At 30.9% G+C, this 17771-nt stretch overlaps 1 protein-coding gene across 37 annotated transcripts in view; it reads left to right on the top strand.

Annotated features, from left to right (window-relative positions):
* Positions 1 to 17771, top strand: part of ZBTB20 (zinc finger and BTB domain containing 20) — a 792790-nt gene that overhangs the window by 155344 nt on the left and 619675 nt on the right. The gene's annotated exons all lie outside the window — the stretch shown is intronic.

The following is a 17771-nucleotide window of genomic DNA, read 5'->3' on the forward strand; positions in this document are numbered from 1 at the left end:
AAGCATTCCTGAGCAGCACAACTCTGCACTAGGATTTGTTGCACTTTCTCAAATGAATTTGGAAGTAAAAAACTGAATCCCACGTCTTCTGCCACCTGAAATACCCAGGATTTTATATAGTACATTGTCTTTAGTGTTTTATGGCTCATACAAAAAAGACAAATATAATTTTAAAATTTATATTTATGTGAACATGTTATGCTACACATATGATTACCAAAAATAATACCAGTGACATTCAATCAGCAGAGTCAATTTAGCCTCAGTACTGAAAAAAAAAAAAAAAAAAAAAAAAAAAAACTCTTCAAAATATTTTGTTACATTCCATGAAAGTGGTTTCAGTGACAAAGGTTTCAGATCCCTGCAAATGATAATGAATTCAGAGACATATAATGAGAAGCAGTTTAGTCATTTCTAGACAGATTTAGGTAAATTAATGACCCAACTAGTTGATGGCAGCCACAGTCTTTAAGTTCGAATAAAGGAATCTTAAAAGCAATGAAGAAATATTTTTTCTTTCCTTTTTAAAACATTTAATTGTCTTTTTTGAGGTTGATAAAGAGAAGATGAAATCTAGGGAATTCATTGTTCTATACTCATTATATTCTCTCTTCTGCCTTATAAATCTGTTTCGCTTCTTCATGTTTATTCATCTCCTTCTTTAAATAAACATATATTGTATGTATAATATATATTAGCCTTTCCATATGTATATATACACATACTTTTATACTCTGTTCTATTTATGTTCATTTAGTAAGTCTTTTTAAACATTTATTGAAATAATTAGTTGGGTGGATTTTGCATCAAATAGTTTTATTGCAAATGAAAGACTTCCCTTCTATTAAATGGAAGCTTCTTTTAACACTAAATTGAGACAGAACTGTATTGTTATAGTATATCTTTGTATGGTTGGATGTACTATTAGTTGTAGAACTTAGTTTAAATTTTTACAGGCTGCTACATAGAATATAGGGCAAGATGCAGTCATGGACTGCATGTTTTCATACTGTAGTTATTTCTTAATTGTAATTTATATTAATGGACAATTATTATCTTGTAACAAAAGTTAGCTTTACATGTGTGTGTTTATTTGATTATTCCTTCATATATTTAGAATGATATTTTTAATTTAAAATATTTTTAAAGAAATATTTGACCATTCTTTTCCAGAATAATAGCTTGAATGAGTACAAAGACTTGATGTTTGAATTTCTGATATAATCACCCTGATTTCTCCTTTAAATCAGGCTAAAACTTATGAAGGTTAGCAGAAAAGACAAAAGCAATCTTACTGAAACTGCACTGTCTTTTTCTAACAAGCTTACAGTGAAATGTATATATTTTTTCTGATATTTTATTAGATAGCATATATGTGTACATATAGAAAGTTTGTAGGAAAAAAAACCCTACATTAGGCAAAATTAAAAACATTACTAAATAAAGTTTCTGTGTAATGAAGTACTTCTTTTCAATAATGTCCTATAATGTGAAAATTTAAATATTTTGGTAAAATGAATGCACTTGAGTCATGTCCAAGCATGACTCCCTGTTAAAATAAACATATTTGCACTTGTTCTACTATTCCAACTGAGGGGGTCTAAGGCCATTATCCTTGTTGTTCTGTCTACTTTTACACATCAAAAAATCCACTCTCTTTCTTATTTGAAAAAGTCACCATCACTTAAAATTAATATATTGTTAAAAATAAAAACAACAAATGAACAAACATAACCAAACAGAAACAGAGTCATAGATACAGACAACACACAGGTGGTTGCCTGAGGGGAGGGGAGTGAGGGGAGGAGAGAAATACATGAGAGAGATTAAGAGGTACAAACTTTCGGTTACAAAATAAATGAGTCACAGGTATTAAATGTACAGTGTGGGGAATATAGTCCTTTATTATGTAATATCTTCATATGATGACAGGTGAAAACTAGACTTATCACAATGACCATTTGGAAATGTATAGAAATATTGAATCACGATGTTATGTACCAGGGACTAATTTAGTGTTGTAGGTCAATTATACTTCTAAAATAAACTCATAGAAAAAGAGATCAGATTTGTGGCAACCAGAGTTGGAGGGTGTCATGGGGGGAAGGGCAATTGGATGAAGGTAGTCAAAAGGTACAAAATTCCAGTTAAAGGATAAATAAGCATGTGTATGTTTGTGTGTATGATAAATATTCACTAAAATACTGTGATAGTCATTTCATGATGTATATAATTCACATCATTTTATTGTACACCTAAAATTTATAGAGTATGTAAACTTCTGTATGTAAGTTATATCTTAATAGAATGGAAAATTAGGTATATTCTGATAGTGAAAATGTTTGTATCTTTGTTAAACTAAATATTATGTTAAAGTATTTCCACACATTTCCACAAAGAATACAGTTCTCATTAAAAAAAAATGAGTAGAACATTTTGAAAGCAGCTAGACTTTGGAACAAAATACGCAGTTTACACACTAATATAATAGTTTTAGGAATTAACTGCATTTTGAGAAAAAATTTTCCAAATAGTAGCAGGATTTTGGCCTTTAAGGCATTATTCAAAATATTTTGAATAAAAGTCGAGACACTTTTTGCAAAGACTAGAATCTATCCACATAATAATTCAACTGATCTCTACTTTTAAAAACCTAATTTATGAAAATTTAGGATTTGCAAAAAGAGAAAAATTGAGGAATGATGGTTTACTACATAGAAGAATTACAGTTTGTAAAATATATTAGAAGTACCATTTCTTTACAAATTTTGATTTATATTTGTTTAACATATAAAAAGAATTAACTCCATATTCTAAAACTCATATTTTTAAGATGAATGCAACTGTTTACCAGGTAATGGACTTTTATGCATCCAAATTAGTATTAGTCTTTGTAAAGTAGTCACTTTTTGAGATATTTCTTCATTTAGGTAATAAAGCCATTGCTCTAAATATTGTACGGTGTTGAAATTGCCTTCAGAACCAACAACATATCCTTTTTTATGTTTTCATTGACAAAGACCCTTTGATTTATAAAAATATTTCAGAATAATTTAGAGCCATGTTTATGAGTTTATTGCCATAGCAAAACCTGGCCTATTCTGACTGGTACAGTTTTTTAAATCCCTTATCTTCATTTCCTCCACTCCAGCTCTTCAGACTACCTTAATTTGGTGCTTTTTGCCCCATCTGCTTCATTCAAACTACTCCTTCTAAGGCTATGACCTATTGGTTTCGGGTGATCAAAAACGATATTTTTCGTAGCATTTGGAAATAACAAAGCCATTTATCTTGTGTGGTTTTGTGTACTTTTTACAGGCAATTTCAAAAGACATGTAACTTATACTACTTCAAGAATGGTAAAATCATTGGAATAAAGATATCATTTCTACTGTGACAAAGGGTATTTGAATCTTTATCTTTTGGGTATATAATATGTATCTTCAATTCAGTGCAGTAAATGTTTATTAAGTACATGTTTTAGGCAAAACACTGTAGCAGACACAGGCAAAATGCAAAAATGAAGAAATAATATGCCCAGCCCCAACTCATGGACACATAGGGAGGGCAATACCCTTCAATGACTCTACTAAAAGACAAGTTTAAGAATTCTTGGAGTTACAAAGCACTACATAAATACAAGAGAGGGAGGGGTTCTGTGTAACTGGCATGACAATTAAGTCAAACCAAGAAGTACATTGATTGAAACCTTGACAGATGGGGAGGGAAGAAAGGACATTCTAGGAAGAGAATGTAACTAGTTCAATCGTAGAGCACAATTTATGACTTTAAATAGTGAATATTTTACTTTCTAATCACAGGTTTCACAGTAAAAAACCATGCTATTTTCAATTTTATCAGCACTATGGATTTGACTCAGTTTAATGCAGTTGCATCTCACAAACACTCTTTTGTCTTTTTTTTTTTTTTTTTGCCTTTCTGTGTGTATCATGTATGTCTTTTCTTAGTCGTCCTACCTGTGTCTTTCTCTTGTCTTTTTCTTTCCTTTCATCCTTATCTCTTTCTCATCTTCCCTATCTCTTCCATTCCATTGTCATAGTTGTCCTTCCATTTTGATTGTCTGTCACTGGAATTGAAATATATCTGTTAAACTTAGTAGTTTTGATGTTTCCCGTTCTTAATTTTAGAAATAGATGGTTTAACTCTTTTTCATGAGTAGACTTTATTTTTTAGAGCAGTTTTAGGTTTATTAAAAAACTGAAAAGAATGTGCAGAGTTCTCAGATACTCACTTATATGCTGCCACCCCACCCTGGTTTTTCCCTGTTATTAACTAGCCTTATGCTGGCACAGTACATTTGTTAAAATTTATAAGCCAATACCGGTACATTATTATTAACTGAAATATATAATTTGCATTAGGGTTCACTGTGTGTGTTACAGCTCTATGTGTTTTGACAAATGCAAAATGTCATGTGTCCACCTAAAAATTAAAATTCCCCCGTGCTCTAATTATTTATCCTTCTCTCCTACACTACTCCCTCCCCCCTACTTCCAAAGCCCTGGCAACCTTTTTACCGTCTCTATAGCTTTACCTTTTCCAGAATGTAATATAATTGGAATCATACAGTATGTAGCTTTTTAGATTAACTTCTTCCATTTAGCAATATATATTTAAGCTTCTTCTATCTCCTTTTGTGTCTTGATAGCTCTTTTTTTCTAGTGCTAAATAGTATTCCATTGCATGGATGTACCACTGTTTATCCATTCACTTATTGAAGAACAGACATCTTGGTTGCTTCCAATGCTTGGCAATTATAAGGAAATCTGCTATAAGCATTCATGTGCAGGATTTTGTGGGGATCTAAGTTTCAAGTAATTTGGGTAAATGCCAAGAAGTGTGATTGCTGGATAATGTGGTAATTCTCTATTTACTTTGGAACAATTTGCCAAACTATATTTCAAAGTGACTGTGCTTTTTTTATTCCTACCAGCAATGAATGAGAGTTCTTGTTGCTCCACATCCTCACTAACACTTGGCGTTGTCATTTGTTTTGGATTTTGTCCATTCTATTAGATGTGTCATGGTGTCTCACTGTTATTTTATTTGTAGTTCGCTAATGTCTTGTGATATTAAACATCTTTTTATGTGCTTATTTGGTATCTGTATATTGTCTTTGATGAGATGTTTATTCAGATCTTTTGCCCATTTTTTGAGTTGTTTTTCTTATTGCTGAGTTTTAAGAGTTCTTTGTATATGTTGGATGAGTCCTTTATCAGAAATATGATTTGCAATTACTTTCTCCTAGTCTATGACTTGTCTTTGACATAATAGAAGTTTTTAATTTTAATAAAATTCAACTTATCAATTATTTCTTTCATGGATCATGCTTTTATTGTTATATCAAAAAATGCTTTATCAAACTCATTGTCACCTAGAGCTTGCCAAATGTTATCTTCTAGAAGTTTTATAGTGTTGTGTTTTACAGTTAGTTCAGTGACCCATTTTGAGATAATTTTTGTGAAAAAGTACAGTGATAGATAATGTATTGATTGATTAATTGATTGAGGATGTCTGGTTGTTTCAGCACCACTGAAAAGATTCTCTTTGATCCATTGTATTGCTTTTGCTCCTTTGTCATGATTAGTTGACTATATTTGTGTGGGTCTATTTCTGTCTATTCTATTCCATTGAGCTATTTATCTATTTTCATACTAAATCACATTATTGTGATTAATGTAGCATTGTGATAAGTCTTGAAATCAGATAGTGTTAGTCCTCTGCCTTTGTTCTTTGCTTTCAATATAAAGTCAGCTATTCTGAGTCTTTTGCCTTTACATATGAACTTTAGAATCAGTTTGTTCATATCTAAAAAATAGTTTTCTGGGATTTTGACTGAGATTATATTGAGTCAGTAGATCCAGTTGAGAAGAATGGTCATCTTGATGATATTGAATCTTCCTATCTATGAACACGGTATATATCTCTTCATTTATTTAGTTCTTTGATTACTTTCATCAGAAGTTTCTAGTTTTCCTCTTATGAATCTTGTGTATATTTCATTAGAGTTATACTTAAGAATTTATTTAATATTTTAATGCTAATGTAAATAGTATTGTGTTTTAATTTCAAATTTCAGTGGTTAATTGGTGGTATATGAGAAAGCAATTCAATTTTGTTTAGTTTTACTGCCTGACTCTTGCACCCCCCAAAAAAACCCTAAAATTTAAACTAATATTAACATATTAAATTAATCTTTGCTTCCATATGGTTCCCAATTGTTCTTTTTCATATGTGATTAGAAAACAAACAGCCCCCCATAATAAATTTATAATGCTGCTTTTGATCACAAGCTCATATTTTTATTCTCATATTTAACTTTATTCTGTCATGTATGTCAAATACAGCATGAAGTGTTTGCAACCACACTGTAAGTTTCATTTGTGTATTCCATTGGAAATAAAACACTAGTTCTGACTTTTTTTTAGCAATTGTAGGGCTATAATTTATTTTGTAATATTAATAAGTTTTTTAAGTGCCCATTTAAAAAAAAAAAAAACCTGGAAAACAATGAAGCGTTTCCCCAGAATCCTACAGCACTTATCATATTTTGGAACATAGGCTTTTGTGGTTTTTTGATATGTGGGAAATGCATCAGGGTTAGTGAGGGCCATTCTAGATAACATTTCTTCCTAGTAATGATCAAGGGTTGGGAACATATAAGAGAATGTTGATATAGACATAATTACGGTAATGATAGTATTGATAGAAAGTTTCTGTTACTTTATTTCTTTTCTCTCTGTTTAAAACCACTGCTTTTATTGTTTTGTTGTTGTTGTTGTGCTTTTAATGTTTTATTGAAGTATAGTTGATTTACAATGTTGTGATAATTTCTGCTGTAAAACAAAGTGATTTAGTTTCATACACACACACACACACACACACACACACACACACACACACACACATCCATTCTTTTTTCAGATTCCTTTCCCATATAGATTATCACAGAATATTGTAGTAGGGTTCTTTGTGCTATATAGCCATTTCCCATTGTTTTTATTGTTTCTTTTTCTTGACTTTTCACTTATGGTTGTACTATCCATATTACCAAATCTAATGTATATTTTTTTTAAATTTTTGAAAAATTAAAATGTAGCTCATATACTATAAAATTTCACCCATTTAAAGGATAAAATTTTTTGGCTTTATTATGTTCAGAAGATTGTGCAGACTTTACAGTGATATAATTCTAGAATCCTTTCATCACCCCAGAGATTCTACAGTGTAGTCCTAGCAGTCATTCCTGGAGATCCAGCCTATGATATTCCAGTGATTTTATAACTATCTGTTCCTCTGGCTGTCTAATAGTCAGTCAATGAAGAACGTGTTGATGCTGGATATTCTTCTTTTGGTTTTCTTTTTTGAGCCAAATGTCCCTATTTGCTTCAGCTGACCACACTACTACAAGACCTCTCACCATTCTACATATTTGTCTTTATAGGCTTTTTGATGTGGCAGTGTCCTTGTCAAAATGGAATGTCTGAAGTAAGACATGTGGTTTGAGAGGTATATATGGGATAATTGCCACTTTCTTTAATTTATTATTATAAATCATAAATATCATAGCTGATATTCTTGATCCTAAGGCCTTGACTGATACATCAAAATCCTGTAATCTGTCAATATTACCAATACTCCCACAACATCTGTAGTTTCCTGCTTCTAATGGCTAATAACAATTTAAAAAAAAAATTGGGTCTGGGAGAGGAAAAGGAATAAATATGGGGAGATGGGGAATTGGCACACATGATGAACACAAACAATGTATATCCAACCTAACCATAAAACATCAGTTAATTCCGTGTAGTTGGCACTCCTGAATTTGCTAATCCTAAAAAAAAAAAAAAAAGTAGATTAAGACTAAGACTGGGAATAGAGACATTGTTGAAATGGGCCAAATATTTGTGGCATTTGTGATGGCACCAAATGAATAAATGTTATGTTCTATCATGCAGTGGCATTATCTTTAATAAGTAAAATGAGCAAATAGCTAAATTATGAAGAAAGAATAAAATCATGCTTATATTTCATTTATGCTGAGAGTTTACCAAAGTTGCTAAATGAAATCAGCATTTGTGACTTAGTGTGGAGCTCAGGAAATAGAGGTCTTTGAATCAAACTTTTTTTCATTAAATGTTAGACTACTTCAAGAGGATAGTATAATGATTCTATGTGGAAACTGTGGAAAAGCAGTTCTGACAGTAACCATATATCCTAGGATTTTAAATGGCATGCTATAATTAGAATCCTACATAAAACTTTTGAAAACTTACAATGTTAGTCATTTCTTATTATTTTAATGAACTATTTAAAAATATAGTGAGGAACAGAATTAATGCAAATATAAAATACCTATCACTTTTAAATACTAGCATTGATTAATGTTCATATTTTCTTAAGAAAATTTTTACAGAAATTAGCCATCACAGAAATACTTGAATTCCCTCCTATTTATATTTATTTATCTTTTTTTCCAGAGGTAACCTCTCTCCTGAGATTAGTGTGTATGCTTTCAGTCTATATTTTTACTATATATGGAGTAATATATAAATATAGTATTTGTGTGTGTATCCATGAACATTTAGCATAGTTTAGTATATTTAAATTTTTCTATAAATCATATCTTACTATAATGGTTTCCAGTCTAGGTACTAAGGAGCTCCTGGTGTGCTACAGTGAACTTATTAATGTGTTATAGGATATTTTAAATTTTCATGAAAAATTTGGCAATATCCAATGCCTGTCAGAAGCCAGCTCAGCTACTAACTCAAGACAGTTCACAGTTTCCACATTTGATTTCATTCTTTTTTGAAGTATAGTTTACATATAATGTTATATCAGTTTTTGTTTCAGGTGTACAACATAGTGTTTTGACATTTGTGTAATTATGAAATGATCACCATGTTAAGTCTAATAACCATCTGTGACACTATGAAGTTATTACAGTATTCTTGACTATATTTCCTATGCTGTGCATTACATCTTGATGACTTATTTCATCTATTCTCCACCCCTCCCCACTCTAGCAACCACCATTTTTTCTCATTAATAAGTCTGTTTTGTTTTATTTCTTTGTTTTGTTTTTTAGGTTCCACATATAAGTGCAATCATATAGTATTTGCCTTTCTCAAGCTGACTTATTTCACTCAGCATAGTACCCTCTAGCTTATTCATATTGTTGCAAATGGCAAGATTTAATTTTTTTATGGCTGAGTAACATTTTATTGTATATGTGCCACATCTTCTTTATCCATTCATCTTATCAGTGGGCACTTAGGTTGCTTCCATATATTGCCTATTGTAAATAATGCTGCAGTGAATGTAGAAGTGCATATATCTCTTTGAATTATTGTATCTGTTTATTTGGATAGATACCCAGAAGTAGAATTGCTTGATCACATGGTAGTTCTTAATTTTGGGAGGAACCTCCATAGAATTTTCCAGTTTACCTTACAACCAGCAGTGTACAAGAGTTCCTTTTTTCCTCCACAATCTCACTAACACTTGTTATTTGTTCTCTTTTTGATAATAGCCATTCTGACAGTTGTGAAGTGATATATAATTATGATTTTAATTTGCATTTATTTAGTGATATTGAGCATTTTTCAAATGTCTTGTTGTCCATCTGTATTTCTCCTTTGAAAACATATCTATTCAGATACACCATCCATTTTAAAATTGGATTGCTTAGGTTTTTTTGGCAGTATATTATATGAATTCTTTATATGTTTTAGATATTAATCCTTTATTAGATACATTATTTGCAAATAACTCCTCCCATTCAGTATGTTGCCTTTTCATTTTGTTATGTAAAATCTCTTTATTTTCATATAGTCCTATTTGTTTGTTTTTGTTTTGTTTCCTTTGCCTATTGAGCATAATCCAAAAAAATATTTCTAAGACAAGTGTCAAAGAGCATACTGCCTATATTCTCTCCTAGGAGTCATATGGTTTCATGCCTTACATTTAAGGTTTTTTGTTTTTTGTTTTTTCTTCCCCTAAGGCTGCACCTGTGGCATATGCAAGTTCCTGGCTAGGGGCTGAATTGGAGCTACAGCTGCCAGCCTACACCACAGCCACCATGACACCATGTCCAAGCCATATCTGTGACCTACACCACAGCTCACAGCAATACCAGATCCTTAACCCACTGAGTGAGGCCAGGGATTGAACCTGCATCCTCATGAATACTAGTTGGGCTTGTTACCACTGAGCCACAATGGGAACTTCCACATCTAAGTCTTTAATCCATTTTGAGTTTGTTTTTGTATATGGTGTAAGAAGTTGGTTCACTTTTATTCTTTTGCATATGTTTATTTAGTTTTCCCAACATCATTTTTTTAAAAGATTGCCTTTTCCCAATTTTATATTCTTACTTTCTTAGTAAGAATGCAGTGGCATTATCTTTAATAAGTAAAATGAGCAAATAGCTAAATTTTCCCAATTTTATATTCTTACTTTTCCCAATTTTATATTCTTACTTTCTTAGTCATAGACTAATTGATCATATAAGGGTAGGTTTATTTCTGGGCTCTCTATTGTGTTCCATAGATCTGTGTGTATTTTTTGTGCCAATAGCACACTGTTTTGATTACTATAGCTTTGTAGTATAATTTGAAATCAGGGGATTTTATGACTTAAGCTTTGTTCTTCTTTCTCAAGATTATTTTGACTATTCTAGATCTTTTGTAGTTCCATGCAAATTTTAGGATTATTCTAGTTTTGTAAAAAAGGCCACTTGAATTTGATGAGGATCACATTAGATCTGTAGGTTGATTTGGGTAACATGAATATTTTAACAATATTCATTATTCCAGTACATGAACATGGTATATCTTTTCATATATTTTTGTCTTCAATTTCTTTTATCCATGTCTTATACTTTTCAGAGTACAGGTCTTACACTTTCTTGGCAAAATTTATTCATAGGTTTTTCTTTTTTTTAATTAAATTGTGCATGAGATTGTTGTCCTAACTTCTTCTGATAGTTCACTATTAGTGTATAAAATACAACAGATCTTATATTTATTCTTCAAGACCGCATTAGCCTGATACTGGACAATGACACCACAAAAAATGAAAATTACAGGCCAAAACCCCTAATGAACATAAGTACAAAAATCCTCAACAAAACACTAGCAAACCAAATTCCACAGTGCATTAAAAGGATTATACAACATAATCAATTGGGATGAATCCCAAGAATGCAAGGATGATTCCATATCCACAAGGCAGTCAGTGTGATACACCACAGTATAAGTTGAAGAATAAAAATCACATGATCATCTCAGATGCAGGAAAATGTTGTGACAACATCAAATATTCATTTATGATAACAATTCTAAGTGTTAGTACAGAGGGAACATATTTCAACGTAATAAGGGCTGTATATGACAAACCCATAGCTAATGTTATACTCAGTGGAGAAAAACTTGATCTTGTCTAAGATCAAGAATAAGACATGGATACCTTCTCTTGCCACTTTTATTCAACATAGTATTGGAAGTCCTAGCCACAGCCATCAGGCAAGAAAAATACATAAAAGTCATTCAGTTAGAAAGGAAAAAGTAAGCCCGTCACTATAGGCAGATGACATATTATATATAGAAAACTCTAGAGATTCCACCAAAAAAAAAATTTGAACTAATAAATGAAGTCACTAAAGTTTCAGGGTACAAAATTAGCATTCAGTACATTCTTCTTGATGATGCCATTTCTTTGAGAAGCTAGGTCTTGGTAGTTGCTTTCATAGAAAGTAGATGTGGAAATCAATATAGAAATGTGCAAAAATCAATATAGTACAGGAAATAGGAATGGCAGTATCCAATTTGATTTCAAGGTTTGAGAAGTTGCTCCACAGTGCTCTACAATGCTCCACAAGCACAGCTGTTTCAATACCAAGTATTTTAAGAATGGCTCTATAAGAATGGAATTAAGATAATATTTTCTTTTCAATTTATATTTATTACTTTTTATATGACCATTATGTTGCTGGGACATAAATACTTATTGAGTTGTTTAAAAAGTAAGCTACTCAATAAATGTTTCTGTTAGGTAATATTTTAGGCTAAATTTGCCTTTAAAACATTAGGGCTCTGTAGAAAATAAAGTCACAAAATAATGAAGGTTCCCATCAACTGAAAAATCATATGTCATTCTACAAATATTTTGATCCCATTTGATATTACATTCGTTAATAATTATCTATGTTGGCACATATAGACTGAAAGCATTTTAGTTGCTGTATATAGTACTGTGTATTATTCCATTTTGTGACCTAGCCACAATTTATCCTTTTCCTATTGATGCATGTTTGTTTCCTCTCTTCTCTTTCTTTCCACTTCACTATACTCACCTTCACTATTCATTATGTCCTTGCTCCTTCTCCTCTCCTTGCTCCTTCCTTCCTTTCTTTTGTTCATTATTTTTCTTTTGTCTTTTTTTAGATTTCTATTACAGTCAGTGTTGTGCTGAACATCTTTATTAATAGCTCCTTGTGTGCATGTGAGAGGATATCTATATTTTAATGCTGAGTTTAGGGAATAAACATTTTTAACTTTACAAAGTAATGGAAAATTGCTCTCCAAAATGTTTCTGATTTCTGCTTTCACCATAACCTCTCCAACTCTAAGTATTGACAGGCTTTTAAGTTGTTGATAAAAGACAAGAGTAAAAAGGTATTTATGTGCTACTTTAATTTTATTTTTTAAAAGTAAAGTTTAATGTATCTTCATATTCTTATTGTCCAATCAGGTTTTATTTTCTCTAATTTTTTTCCTTTGTGCTCTCTCAGCAATTTTTAAACTATAATGCTATTTTTAATGATTTGTTGTAGCTTATTATATATCTGAATAGAAATGATTCACTGAGTAGGCATATATTTTCCCCTACTCTATTGCATGTCTTTTATCCATGTTTATAGTGTTTGGATTTTGTTTTGTACTGTTTTTTTGTTTTTCACTTATATTGAGAGAACAATGGTTTTGCTAATTTAATATTGGAATATGGTATGTATCACATAATATATTTTCTGGTGTTGAACAGTTCTTACTTTCATGGGATAAATTCTCTGTAGTTATGTATGTATATGTATACATACACATGTGCATATTTACATTTATTTGGCTTACTCTTATTTTATTTAGAATTTTTGCATCTAAATTCTTAAGCGGGACCAGTGTATACATTTCCTTGTTCATACTCTCTAGTATCAGTTTGACTCTCAATTATCAATTATAGCATTACTCAATGTTTCTATTTCTTATTATATTGATTTCAGTATGTTACATTTTTCTAGGAAATTGACCATTTCATTTGATTTTGTAAATCAATTATCAGGTAGTTGTTTAGTATATGCTCTTAGTTTAATGTTTCTTCTATTGTTAGAGATAACATCCCTTCATTTTTAAAGTTTCTAATTAGTTTCTTTTTTCTTGATTAATAGTTAATAAATAATATTTTGATCAGTGTAGACTTTATTATTACCAGATTGAATTTTTGAAATTTCTATGGTTTAACCTAATAATTTTTATTTGTCTTTTTAAAGAACCAATTTTAGCTCTATTATGTATTTGTTCTATATGAATAATTTTTGTTCTAATCTTTATTATTTATTTCTTCATTTATTTGGCTTATTCTGCTATTATTTTTTAACTCACTAAGATAGATCCTTAACTAATTAATTTTACAACTCTAATATCATATATATATATGCATTAAAGGCCATAAATTTTCCTCTAAGTATCAGTTTAGCTACATCCCACAGATTTTGATATGTAATGTTTTCATTGTTGTTTAGTTTTAAATATTTAGTATTTCCATTACTATTTTTCTTTTGACTCATAGATTATTTATAACCATGATTTTTAGTTTCCAAATGTATATAGGTTAGGCTTTCTTATTGTCTTAAGGTCTGATTTTATTGCACTGTCTTTAGATAACATGATTTGTATGATATGAATTCTTTGGTATTTATTGAGTCTTCTTTTATGGATCAATAATTGTTGAATTTTATAAATACTATGCAATAGCTTGAAAAGAATATGTAGTTCTTAAGGGGCAAAGTTTCTACACATAAGTTTGTTCAAAATTATTAATTATATTGTTTAAATTTTCTTTATATTTACTAATTTTATTTTTTCTCACCTCTTTTCTGCCTCATAATTTGCTCTTTTAGTTTATTCAGTGTTCTGCTAGAATTTCATGTTCTTAGAATGCCTGTCAATATTCTGTGAAAATATCTGCTTCTGCATATCTTTAGTCTCCTTTTCCATATCTTGCTTTTTCTTATAGCAGTAATAGTACTGGATGTTATATTTTATATTCATATGCTTACCATCTCCTTTAGAAAAACATAAACTAAAGATAGATACTATGTTTGCTCATTGCTATATGTTCTTGCTATAAGATAGTATCTGTGTAAAAAAGGCATTCAATATATAATTGTCAAATGAATGAACAACAGAATAACTGTTTTTGATGCTATGGTGAGCTCATTTTCAGTTGAAGGAAGTTGTTTTCTCTGAGACTTCTGATGACTCTTACAGTGATTTAGCATTTCTTTCTATGCCATGACTTAAGATCTGCACACATAAGAGTCTAAGGAAATCTTGATTGTCTTTGTGTTAATTTTTAAACAGGATTGTCTGTCCCCAAACTATAGTATAAATGCTAATTTCTAAAGTGTCCGTGGAACATATCTGGGTTTCATATTCCTTCTATGTTTTTGTTTTTTTTTTACCACCCAAAACCCTAAGAAGGATTTAAGTTTTCTTATTGCTTCTTCATGCCAGTCTATAGTTTTCTTCTACTCCTAATCTTATGAGTGGTGCATCCATTAATAAGCCTTTCTCAGATGCTGCTCCATTCCTTTCATTGGCTTTAGGTCTTGTCTGTTTTCCACATTGTTGTTAATACTCTGCATATCATCTTTAATATGTGGGTAGATGTGTGTATGATACCCTAGAGTCCAGCAAGTCTTGATCTCTACTCTGGTCTCTAGCTTTGAGTAATCTTCTCTTTTCTGACGCTGAAATATTTCCTTTTCTATTTTTCATTCTAATTTGGCTCAGTTTTTAGTTACCAAAATTATTCTAAGTACCTGTGCATTTGGAGTAAAAGAGAAATAAAATTATATCAATAGAATCTGCCATATGCTAAAATTATTAGCATTTCAGAATAGCCTGTACTTACTTCTAGTATATCCAATAGAATCCTTACATGAGTCTTTATTAAGGTTGTTTATAGTATGGTAGTGCCCTTATATAAGATACACAGTAAGATTATTAATGTGTCTAGAACTTGACATGGATCATATTCTCCTAATTCTTCAGTGGCTGTCATACTTCTGTGCTGTCATATCAGTAATCATATATGATTTTTTTCAGAGAAAATATCTTTTAAGTTGACAGTTAACATCATGCCGTGAGTGTGTGTGTGTGTATGTGTGTGTGTTTGTAGTGAGAGGGAGAGAAAGAGAGGTTAAAGAGTTTAGGTGGAAAAAGATATTATTAGAATATTATGAAGAAACGGATCGTTTAGGAGAGGAGGGGAGATGGGGAGAACATGGGGAGTGGGTGAGATTGCATTGATAAGACAGCTTGTACCTAAACAAGACAAATCTTTGGCAAGGTTGGTTTAATTCTTTTCAGTGAGGCAGATGAACTGTATCGGGGCAAATAAATTATTCTAATTCCAATCTGCTTTTCCCTTCAACTCTTTGGACCTGATTTCTTTTTCACATGTAGCTAAACTGGTGCTTTTTGCTGATACCTGAGTGAAGTTGAGCGGTTTGCCCTTATACTCAATTTTTGACACTTTATGATTTGTGCCATACTCATGTCTACAGGGTAAAATTGCTCCCTCTGAGTACAGAGTAAGTGACTGTAAGCTTGATTATGTGTGAAAGCTCCTATTCTATCATGTGATATTAACAGGAACCCAGTATCAGCAAACCTTGTTCTTTTGGAACTGCTTTTCTTCAATATTCTCTATATGTAGCAGGGTCATAGGTAATAAAGGTATTCAAGTCTCACAAGTGATATGTGAACACTTCATCCTCTTTTGCAAATATTGCAATATTTTGTGATTCTCCTTCATATCAAAAAAGAAAGAATCCAATTATTTCTTTAATGAATCAGATACTTTATGGAGCTTTTGAAAATGTTATTTTTCAGATAGATTCAACAATCTTACTCTATTGTGTAATTTATTGGTAAGCTTTCCACATTCATCTTACCTTGGAAGGTCAAGCATTTTATGACCTCAAAAAGCCTGATCCTTGTTTTGTATAGACAATTACCTAAATGTTCCCATTATTTAGAATGGGTATTTCAACCATCTCAAGGTTTACTTTTACTAGAATTCTCAAGTGTTTTCATTTATTGAATACTGAATCCAGTTGAAGCAGCCTTTATAATACTGTCTAAAATCTTATATTTTTTTATTTTGAAATTCGTAGTTGTATGACATGCTGATGTAACTTAATGGTAAACTTTAAATTTAGACATTACAGCTTTCGAATTTGTGCAAAAGCCTATTTGAAGCTTAAAAAATATTTTGACACCTTAGGTTCTAGAGATTTATGTAGCCAGAACAGATAAAGCAGGATTGTATGTCAGGAAGGTAGAGTACAATTTATTGGTTATCACAAATAGAAGGGCTGATAATGTAATGAAAACTGATTGGTGGTAGAATTTATTATAGCAACTATAATACAGAGAATAGAATGTAGAATGTTACTAATTAATAAGTAATGCATCTCATGACAATGTGGATCAATATACTATCATTCAGAATTTTTACCAAGATTTATTTAATTATGTAGCTATTTTGGTGTTAGAATATAATTTTGAGAAGCATCAATTGAGTTTAAAGTACTTTTTGAGGTGATAATAAACCAGAATCAGGTAAAGGAGTATTTATTACTTTGAATATATGAAGATAGTTTCTAATTTGGAAATTTATAAGACCTACAAGATTTTGAGGAAGAAACAATTCTTATAATGAATGTAATGAAAAAGTAGCTTAAAATTGCTTGACAATATCTTCAATAAAATACTGGAAGAGAAATCCATAAGCATCTTGAAGACAGAAGAATCATGAGCAATGAACAAGATGAGTTTATTAAAAACAAATCATGTCTGACAAAATTAATAGTTATTTAAAATAGAATTGCAGAATTAGCATGGATAAAAGGTATGCATTTTTAACTTCAACTAAGTAATTGTAGCTTTTCAAAAATAATTTTTTAAATTAGGATACAAATAATCTAATAGATTGAATATTTATGGAAAGATAAGGAATCTACTTAAGGTCAAAATGTAGTGCCAGAATATCCCCAAATTGGGATTAGTTGGCTGTGACAAAGGCGACCTGAGGAGTCTGAGTCCCTCATAATCTCCACTGACTCCCCCAGATGCTCATACAATTCATGTAAAAGCAACATGCATGTCACATAGTGACTTCTAATATAAATCCTCCTAATGCCCCTTATATTCATATTTTGTTGCTGTGTTTGCCCTAAATAGAAATTCCACAGGATTTATTGATGGATTTATATCAAGGGTCAACAGATCTGTCTTACCCTCTGTTTTGTTTTGTTTTATTGAGATATAGTTGACATAAAATGTTATATTAGTTTCAAGGGTATAACATAATTTTTCAATATAGGTATATATTGCAAAATTATCATCATAATAAGTTTAATTAATGCCCATCGCCCCACATAATAATAATCGATTTTCTTG

Source organism: Sus scrofa, chromosome 13 (assembly GCF_054392235.1).
Source record: "Sus scrofa isolate SSC_HxYL_T2T_F1_AM1 chromosome 13, Sscrofa_HxYL_maternal_Yorkshire_Landrace_v2.0, whole genome shotgun sequence".
NCBI lineage: Eukaryota > Metazoa > Chordata > Mammalia > Artiodactyla > Suidae > Sus > Sus scrofa.